The sequence below is a fragment of the Gorilla gorilla genome, chromosome 1 (assembly GCF_029281585.2).
Source record: "Gorilla gorilla gorilla isolate KB3781 chromosome 1, NHGRI_mGorGor1-v2.1_pri, whole genome shotgun sequence".
NCBI classification, from domain to species: domain Eukaryota; kingdom Metazoa; phylum Chordata; class Mammalia; order Primates; family Hominidae; genus Gorilla; species Gorilla gorilla.
In genome coordinates, this window is record NC_073224.2 from 209,953,687 (window position 1) to 209,964,160 (window position 10,474).

Here is a 10,474-nt window from a genome sequence, read left to right on the forward strand (position 1 = left end):
CCCTTTGTCAAATGAGTAGATTGCAAAAATTTTCCCCCATTCTGTAGGTTGCCTGTTCACTCTGATGGTAGTTTCTTTTGCTGTGCAGAAGCTCTTTAGTTTAATTAGATCCCATTTGTCAATTTTGGCTTTTGTTGCCATTGCTTTTGGTGTTTTAGACATGAAGTCCTTGCCCATGCCTATGTCCTGAATGGTATTGCCTAGGTTTTCTTCTAGGGTTTTTATGGTTTTAGGTCTAACATTTAAATCTTTAATCCATCTTGAATTAATTTTAGTATAAGGTGTAAGGAAGGGATCCAGTTTCAGCTTTCTACATATGGCTAGCCAGTTTTCCCAGCACCATCTATTAAACAGGGAATCCTTTCCCCATTTCTTGTTTTTGTCAGGTTTGTCAAAGATCAGATAGTTTTAGGTATGTGGCATTATTTCTGAGGGCTCTGTTCTGTTCCAATGGTCTATATCTCTGTTTTGGTACCAGTACCATGCTGTTTTGGTTACTGTAACCTTGTAGTATAGCTTGAAGTCAGGTAGCATGATGCCTCCAGCTTTGTTCTTTTGGCTTAGGATTGACTTGGCAATGCGGGCTCTTTTTTTGGTTCCATATGAACTTTAAAGTAGCTTTTTCCAATTCTGTGAAGAAAGTCATTGGTAGCTTGGTGGGGATGGCATTGAATCTATAAATTACCTTGGGCAGTATGGCCATTTTCACGATATTGATTCTTCCTATCCATGAGCATGGAATGTCCTTCCATTTGTTTGTATCCTCTTTTATTTAATTGAGCAGTGGTTTGTAGTTCTCCTTGAAGAGGCCCTTCACATCCCTTGTAAGTTGGATTCCTAGGTATTTTATTCTCTTTGAAGCAATTGTGAATGGGAGTTCACTCATGATTTGGCTCTCTGTTTGTCTGTTATTGGTGTATAAGAATGCTTGTGATTTTTGCACATTGATTTTGTATCCTGAGACTTTGCTGAATTTGCTTATCAGCTTAAGGAGATTTTGGGCTGGGACAATGGGGTTTTCTAGATATACAATCATGTCATCTGCAAACAGGGACAATTTGACTTCCTCTTTTCCTAATTTAATACCCTTTATTTCTTTCTCCTGCCTGATTGCCCTGGCCAGAACTTCCAACACTATGTTGAATAGGAGTGGTGAGAGTGGGCATCCCTGTCTTGTGCCAGTTTTCAAAGGGAATGCTTCCAGTTTTTGCCCATTCAATGCTTGTAAGGTTTCTGGCAACAGATCCATTGTTAGTCTGATGGGCCTCCCTTTGTGGGTAACTCAACCTTTCTCTCTGGCTGCCCTTAACACTTTTTCCTTCATTTCAACCTTTGTGAATCTGATAACTATGTGTCTTGGGGTTGTTCTTCTCGAGGAGTATCTTTGTGGTGTTCTCTGTATTTCCTGAATTTGAATGCTGGCCTGCCTTTCTAGGTTGGGGAAGTTCTCCTGGATAATATCCTGAAGAGTGTTTTCCAACTTGGTTCCATTCTCTGCGTCACTTTCAGGTAAACCAATCAAACATAGATTTGGTCTTTTCACATAGTCCCATATTTCTTGGAGGCTTTGTTCGTTTCTTTTTACTCTTTTTTCTCTAACCTTGTCTTCTCACTTTATTTCATTAATTTGATCTCCAATCACTGATACCCTTTCTTCCACTTGACCGGATCAGCTATTGAAGCTTGTGCGTGTGTCATGAAGTTCTTATGCCATGGTTTTCAGCTCCATCAGGTCATTTAAGGTCTTCTCTACATTGTTTATTCTAGTTAGCCATTCATCTAATCTTTTTTTCAAGGTTTTTAGCTTCCTTGTGATGGGTTCAAACATCCTCCTTTAGCTCAGAGAATTTTGTTATTACCGACCTTCTGAAGCCTACTTCTGTCAATTCGTCAAAGTCATTCTCCATCCAGCTTTGTTCCGTTGCTGGCAAGGAGCTACAATCCTTTGGAGGAGAAGAGGCCCTCTGATTTTTAGAATTTTCAGCTTTTCTGCTCTGGTTTCTTCCAATCTTTGTGGTTTTATCTACCTTCATTCTTTGATGTTGATGACCTACAGATGGGGTTTTGGTGTAGATGAACTTTTTGTTGATGTTGATGCTCTTCCTTTCTGTTTGTTAGTTTTCCTTCTAACAGTCAGGTCCCTCAGCTGCAGGTCTGTTGTAGTTTGCTGGAGTTCCACTCCAGACCCTGTTTGCCTGGGTATCACTAGTGCAGGCTGCAGAACAGCAAATATTGCTGCCTGATCCTTCCTCTGGAAGCTTCGTCCCAGAGAGGCAGCCGCCTATATGAGGTGTCTGTTGGCCCCTACTAGGAGGTGTCTCCCAGTTAGGCTACACGGGGGTCAGGGACCCACTTGAGGAGGCAGTCTGTCCATTCTCAGAGCTCAAATGCTGTACTGGGAGAACCACTTCTCTCTTCAGAGCTGTCAGACAGAGACATTTAAGTCTGCAGAAGTTGTCTGCTGCCTTTTGTTCAGCTATGCCCTGCCCACTTGACCCAGCAATCCCATCACTGGGTGTATACCCAAAGGATTATAAATCATGCTACTATAAAGACACATGCACACATATGTTTATTGATGCACTACTCACAATAGCAAAGACTTGGAACCAATCCAAATGTCCATCAATGATAGACTGGATTAAGAAAATGTGGCACATATACACCATGGAATACTATGCAGCCATAAAAAAGGATGAGTACATGTCCTTTGCAGGGACATGGATGAAGCTGGAAACCATCATTCTCAGCAAATGATCACAAGGACAGGAAACCAAACACCACATGTTCTCACTCATAGGTGGGAATTGAACAATTAGATCACTTGGACACAGGGTGGGAAACATCACACACCAGGGCCTGTCGGGGAGTGGGGGGCTGGGGGAGCGATAACATCAGGAGAAATATCTAATGTAAATGATGAGTTGATGGGTGCAGCAAACCAACATGGCACATGTATACCTGTGTATCAAACCTGCACGTTGTGCACATGTACCCTAGACTTTAAAGTATAATTAAATATATATACATGTACAGAAGAGACTGGGCAAAAAAAAAAAGAAAAAAAAAACTCCACAATGCAGTACTGTATTGCTTTGCTTTAAATAATCTAACGTATCTTAAAGAAAATAAAATGAGAAATAGAATTTTATATTAATATTTATCCATACATTTATAATTTCTCTTTTTTTATTACTTCCTTGAATATTTGAATTTCTGTTAACATTTTCCTTCAGCCTAAAAAACCTTCTTTAGCATTTCTTATACATTGAGTTAACTAACAGTTAAGTTCTTGGCAGTTGCATAGCAGTTCTGTTCTACAGCAGTTAAGATCTACTGCTAATAAATTATCTTAGTTTTCTTTTATCTGAAATGTCTTCATTTCACTATTGCTTTTGAGTGATATTTTTGCTGGGTATAGAATTCTGTGTTGTTCATGATTTAAATATGTCATTCCACTATCTTCTGGCCTCCACTGCTTCTTATTGGAAGTCAGCAACCAATCAACATGCTTCTTCCATCTATGTAATGTGTCATTTTTCTCTAACTGCTTTCAATTTTTTAAAATCTTTTTTTGGTTTTTAGCAGTTTGACTATGACGTGCCTTGGTATAATTTTCTTTGCATTCATCCCAGTTTGGGTTTGCTGAGTTTCTTCAATCTGTAAATATCTGTCTTTCACCAAATCTGGAATTTCCTTGTTCTTTCTTCTGCCTTCAATTTTTTATTACATCATCTAGAAATTTTTTAGAATATTATATTTCTCAGTTCTATAATTTTCATTTGGTTCATTTTTATAGTTTTTATTTCACTTTTGGGATTTCCTATCTTTTCATTTGTTATTCTGAGAATATATATATTTTACAACCTTTAGTTAATTATAATACCTGCTTTAAAATCTGTGTCTGGTAATTCTAACATCTGGATTATTTTAAGATTGTTCTTCATTGATTATCAGTTTCCTAATTTTGGTTCACATTTTTATATTATTCATATTTCTGATAATTTTTGACTTTATCCTGGACATCATGAAAGGTTTTTGTTTATTTGCTTTTATAAAGATGTTGGATTCTTTCAAAAGAGGATGATTCCTGTCTGCTGGCTCAGGGGCAGGTGCATGAGCCGGGGCAACAGGAGACCCTTCCTTAGCTTAGGGGCCTGTCCAGAAGTAGCCACTTCCTAGCCGAGTTCTCAGCTTCCACTACTTCCACATTGCAATTTGTGGCCAATATGGCAGCCCAGGAATATTCCTAAAACACATAACTGGTTACTTCTTCCCTTTCCCTGGTCTTTCTTGCCTTGCTCTATGACTCCTTTTCTCTTAGGATACAAAATAGACCTAGTATGTTGATCTGCACAGCCCTGCACTATCACATCCATTCTCCTTCCCTTCCTGGGATAATTAATACCTAACATGTCCATCTCCCTCCCCACCAATCTCCAGATCTTCATGTATCTTTAGTCTCCTTTGAGTAACACCTTGTTTCTGCCACAGGGCCTTTGCATGGCTGTTCCCTCTGCTGCAATGTTCCCCTGACCACAATTCCTCAGTCCACTTCTCACTCTTTAATCTCATCTCAGTCGTCCTCCCCTCAGGGATGTCCTATCTGACCTCCTGTGACAAGACAATTCCCCATATTGACATGCCTTTATAGCACCTCAGCCCTCTCTTTCATAGTAGTTATGACAGTTGGAAATTCATGCTAATTTATGATATTCTGTGGCATCTGTCTGTCTGTCATACTAGACCTATCTACCCCATGAGATCAGAGACTGTGTTGGTCTTGGCTCACATGGAAATCGCCAGGGCCTTGGGCAGTCAGGGGCTTGGCCTTGGCAAATGTGACCCATGTCTCAGTTCCAGGCCTCATTTCCCTTTAGGTATTTGGGTTGGTCCCTTGAATTTGGCTTATTTTAGGCAGACCCTCTCATTGGAAGGGATAGAACCCAAGTAGCTTAAGCATCTTTCCTGCAACGTGGAGAAAGCTTGCCTGAGAATGAGGTCAGCACAGAGGAAAGTGGAGATAAGAAATGCAAGGAAGGAGACAGAGCCTCAGGTCCAGCCAGAAACCAAGTGAGCTCTACTCCCCATACTTTCCAGTTACATGAGCCAGCAAATGTAATTCCCTGTATCTGAAAACATGTAGCATTACTTTTACAGAAATAAGTGTATGATTACATTAAGTAAAGTGTCCAAGGCAACCAAAAGAAGAACTACAAATATAATAATATCTGAAGAAGGGGAGATGGATTAGTATAGAAATAAGCATCACAGCATGAAGTTAGGAGATAGTGGTACAAACATATTATTTAGCTTTATGAGGGAATGAGTAGGAGACACAGCTAAACAAATGAAAATTGGTTACCTCTGAGGAGCAGAAGTCAGGGTGAGAGGTTCAAGGAGCCACTACTTTTTATTCCCAATATTTTAAAAACCATATGCATGAACCATATATGGATGAAATATACAACAATAAGGTTGGCACACAACATAATTTCAGTTCCTTAAGTTGACTCAGCTGAAAGAGCACATTTACTTTAAAAATAAAATCTCATACTTATAACTAAGAAAGTTGAACATTAAAAGCCATATACTTTATTTTGTTGAAACCATAGTGTAAAGTTCAATAATAGAACCTGGAATCACTTTCTTTCTGGTGCTTACAGGAAGTGTGGCTTGGTCAGAGGTGGTGATCATCAGAACTTTCCCAGGGAGGGTTTTCCTTGGAGGAGGCTAAGCAACAAAAGCTGGGCTTGGCCCCTTGGCAGGGGTCACCTGAGACATTCCACTGCCTGAGGGCTCCTTCCATGACCCCCATAGAGGCCCATCAGTGCCCAAGTGTGAGTGGTCTCGAACCTGCAGGTGGGTGTCCCAGGGTTGGTGGAGACAGAAATGGGGGTTATTAGAGGAGTGAGGGGAGGGGCGGCAGCCAGGCACCTCACTGCCACACTGGCCTCCTTCCATGGAGCTCAGGCAGCCTCTGGCAGAGGACACTCCACGCCTGCCTTTCTCTGCAATGGCCTTTCTGGCACCAACTCACACCCGGGTGGATCTCCTGGGGCAAGAGCAGCTACTTTAAGGCAATTAGGACGCTGTGGGGACTGAGCTCCATGGGACAGGGACGAGGACCCACTCTCTAGCCATGCTTTCTTACTGATTTTCTCCCGGAATCAGAAGAATCTTCCCAATTCATGCTCCTGACCTCCCCTCCCATGCCAGGCCCTCCACAAGCCTGCCCTTCCCTCTTCCGCTGGGAAAATGAAAAGATAAAGCTGAGAAGCCCTTCCCGGGCCCCTCAACTCTTGAGTTTCCATGATTCTGGAATGGACTGCCCACGGGGGTGGAAATCACACTTACCTTCTTCAATCCTCTATTCCCGTCACAGCGCAGGGCACAAATGGAGCATTCAGAAAATAGCTAGTGAATGAAGTAATGAATTCTAACATTCTATAATTCTAAGTGTTTATGCCTGTGATTCTAAGAGTCTATGCCTGTGATTCAAGAATTCTAAATTGTTATTACTGTTCACCAAGGATACCAGCTCCGAATGCCGACAGGGACAGGGGCCAGGCAGGGAACTTGTATGAGGGAAACGGGACAGGCAAAGCGCAAATGCACAGTCCCTCAGTGGGTGTGGCGGGGCTCCCATTGGCCGGCACCCTTGATCGGCACCGCCGGACCTGCCTCTAGCCCCGCCCACGTCCCCGCCGGCCCTCACGCACCTTCCCACAGCTCCAGGCATCTCACTCCAGGCTTTGCTTCCCTTCTGGAGTTGGGCTCTGACCCTTTATTGTGGCTTGTTTTAGGCAGAACTTCTTGTTGCAAGTGGCAGAAAACAAGTAACTTTAAGGAAAGCTAGACTGATTTATTGGCCCACATAATTGGAAAATACGTGGAGCGGAGTGGACTGGCTTCTGGGACAGCTGAAGTCAAGGGCTCAAACCGCTTCCCTGGGGCTATGTCTCCTTCCTCTCTTCTCTTAGCTTTGCTTCCTCCTTAGGAAGGCTTTCTCCTCACTGTGGAAAAGATGCATCAGAAAAGGCCTTACAGGTTGGGGTTCTGGGAGGGACCGTTTCTCTCCAAGTGCCCACATGTCAAATCTCAGTGGTGGCCGCGGCAGAGCTAGGGAGTGAAACGCTCACATCTCTTCCACACGGTGTGGAGAAAACGAGGGTCTCCCTGCATGCCTGGAGCACCCCCACCCAAGCTCACACAAGGTGAGAGTGAGTCCAGGGGGTTGGTGCCCCAGCTACTCTGTCCAAGCACCGTGGGCAAAGACAGATATGCAACCAGATTAAGGAGGTGGAGACAGGCATTGAGAGGAGGGGGAAAAACGCGACTGTGCCTCATCAGCCCCTGGGCTGTCTGCGTGGTGACAGGAAGAGAAAGGATTACTGGAAAGACTGGAGGCAGGACTCGACCCCTGCCACTCTCCCCTAGCCCCTGCAAGAAGTGATAACCCAAGAGCTTTCAGGCGCTCAGCCTCTGCTAGGCTGCCTGAGGGGTGCAGACAGAATGAATAAACAATAGGAAAGTGGGTGCCTTATAATAACCCAAGGTTGGGCATGAGGCATTTATCACTGCCAACCAATCAGATAGCTGTCTGTAATTGCAGCAGGCAAATCACAGGAGGAACCAATCAGAAGCAGGCCCCAGTCAGGTGGACCAATCGGGTGAATTCATTTGTTCAACCAATCACACAGTGAGCACTGATAGGCACTCCTATTAGGAGATAGTTAGCTAGAATTGGGGCGTCTCTAGCTTCTCAATGACCCTGAGCCTCTGCAGGCCTCCCCATCTCCCTCACCTTGGAAAACAGCCTTTCTGACAAGCTCAGGACAAAATGTGCTCCTATGGGCACCCCCACCTCAAGGCACACAGTTGGGGTCCTGCCTGACGTTTTAGTGGCACTTTGATAGATACTTGAGTCAAGTTTATCAGAGTTGTCAAAATGTTAAGATCTTCCTGAAAGAAGTGATGAATGGAATCGAGTGGATTAAATATTTCTCATGTTCCTCAGTATATCACGTAGAGTCATTCCTACCCTCTCCATGGGATCATCAGTGGGTCACACACAGGTTGAGGAAAGCATCAGGCACTCCTAGGGACCCTGCCCCAAGTGCCAGTGTCATTCAAGGGCTCTGAGGGCTTAAAAAACAGTTTTACTGCAGTAAAATTTATGGACACAAATCTGCACATATTTAAAGTTTGATAATTTTGACATATGTCTACACCCAAGAAACCATCACCATGATCAAGATAATGATCGTATTCATCTCCTCCCATTTCCTGTTTTCTTTGCACCCCTTTGTCAGCCTCCTACCCTTCCCTCAACTAAACTGTTTTCTGTCACTGCATGTCAATGTGCATTTTTTAGAATTATAAGTGGAATTAGAGAGTCACTCAGCATAATAATTTTAAAGTTCATTCATGTTGATATGTTTATCAATAGTTTGTTCCTTTTTATTCCTGAGTAATATTCCATAGTATAGATAAGCCCCAATTAATTTATCCATCCACACATTAGTGGACATGTGGGACTATTACAAATAAAAATGTAATGAACGAAATGTAATGAGACATGAAATATACAAGCCTTTGCTTAAGCATGTGCTTTCTTTTATCTCAGGTATATACAGAGGAGGGGAAAGGCCCTGTCATATGGTAGGTGTATGTTCGACTTTTAAAGAAACTGTCCAAGCATTTTTAAAAATAATTGTACAGCTTTACATTCCACCAGCAGCCTACAGCAGTGCCTATTCCTCAAAATCTTTGCCAACATGTGGCATTATCAGCCTTTTTAGTTTTAACCATTTTAGTGGGTTTGTGACTTTAATTTCTATTTGCCTAAGACTCCTGATACTGAGAAACTGTTACGTGCTAATTTGCTATTCATACAAGAGGACTTCAAAAAGTTCATGGAAAATTTTAATTAAAAGATAAAAATAAAAACATAAACTCTATCTCTCAACATAAGCTCCATCAAGGTCAAGACAGTTTTGAAGTGATAATATCAACCATCTAGTCCATCCTTTAAAAACTAAGAGTCCTGGGAATTTAATCATGTCAATGCGGTCTTTTTTACATTATTAACTGAAGACAAAATTAATGCCCTGATTTTTTTAACATGAAGAAACAAAAAGAAGTAAAAAGGAGCCAAATCAGCACTCTTGCAAAATTACCTGTTTGATGAAAGGAATGAGTGGGAGCATTGTCATAGTGAGGAAGGACTCTCTGATGAAGCTTTCCTGGCTGTTTTTCTGCTAAGGCTTTGGCTAACTTTCTCAAACACTCTCATAATAAGCAGATGTTATTGTTCTTTGGCCCTCCAGAAAGTTAACAAGCAAAATGCCTGAGTATTCCCTCCCGGCCAAATGCTGACCTTCTCTTAACCAGTCCACTTTTGCTTTGACGATACTACCTCCATCCCTTGGTAGCCATTGCCTTGATTTTGCCCTTGTTTTTAGGATCATACTGGTGAAGACATGTTTTATCACTTGTTATAATTTTTTGAGGAAATGATTCAGAATCTTGATCCCACTTATTTAAAATATGCATTGAAAACACTGCCGTTGTCTGCAGCTGATCTGGCTGTAACAGTTTTGGCATCCATTGAGTGGAAAGTGTGCTCAACTTTAATTTTTCAGTCAGAGTTATGTACATCGAACACAACTGAGATGTCTATAATGTTGGCTGTCGTAATTAATAATCAGTCCTATTCAATTAGGGCATGAACAAGATTATTTATTTCCTTGCAAAGGTACATGGATGGTCTGCCACCTTAGGTTCATCTTCAACGTAGTTTTGTTCTTCTTAAAACAAGCTATCCATTTGTAAACTCCAATTTCTTTGGGGCATTGTCTCCACAAACTTTTCATAAAGCATCAACAATTTCACCATTCTTCCACCAAAACTTCACTATAAATGTAATGCTTGTTCTTGCTTTAATTCTGATAGGGGCTCTTTCAAACTGATTTTGTGCCTTACACTAGATCTTGTGCAGGCATGTTATAACAAGGTAAAACAAGGTTTTTTTGGTGCGAAAAAAATAGAAATCCATGCATAGTTCTTTCCATGAACTTTTTGAAGACCTCTTACCTATCTTCTTTAATAAAGTGTCTGTTCAGATCTCTTGCTCATTTTTTGAGATGTTTACCTCTATATTGCCAAGTTTTAAGAGTTTGTTATATATTCTGGATAAAAATTCTTCACTGGATATATGTTTTGCATGTATTTTGCCAAACAAAATATGTTTTGCACAGTCTATGGGCCACCTTTCCATTTTTGTAAATGTCTCTATAACACAAAGTTTTTAATTTTGATGAAATCCAATTTATTGATTTTTTTCTTTTGTAGTTTTTGCCCCATTTAAGATCTTCAAATTTTTTTCATCTTTATTCATTAATTCCCACACTCTTGTATAAGATATTTACTTAGCATCTATTATGTGTTAGAAACAGGGAATACAACAGGA

General features: G+C 41.4%; 1 long non-coding RNA gene across 1 annotated transcript; it reads right to left on the reverse strand.

Annotated features, from left to right (window-relative positions):
* Window positions 1-5,572: 5,572 nt before the first annotated feature.
* On the reverse strand, window positions 5,573-6,434 carry LOC129534123 (uncharacterized). Its single transcript, XR_008680565.2, has 2 exons — window positions 6,358-6,434; window positions 5,573-5,856 (listed from the first exon to the last, which is right to left on the reverse strand). It is a non-coding gene; the product is annotated as an uncharacterized lncRNA (long non-coding RNA).
* Between the last annotated feature and the right edge of the window lie 4,040 nt (window positions 6,435-10,474).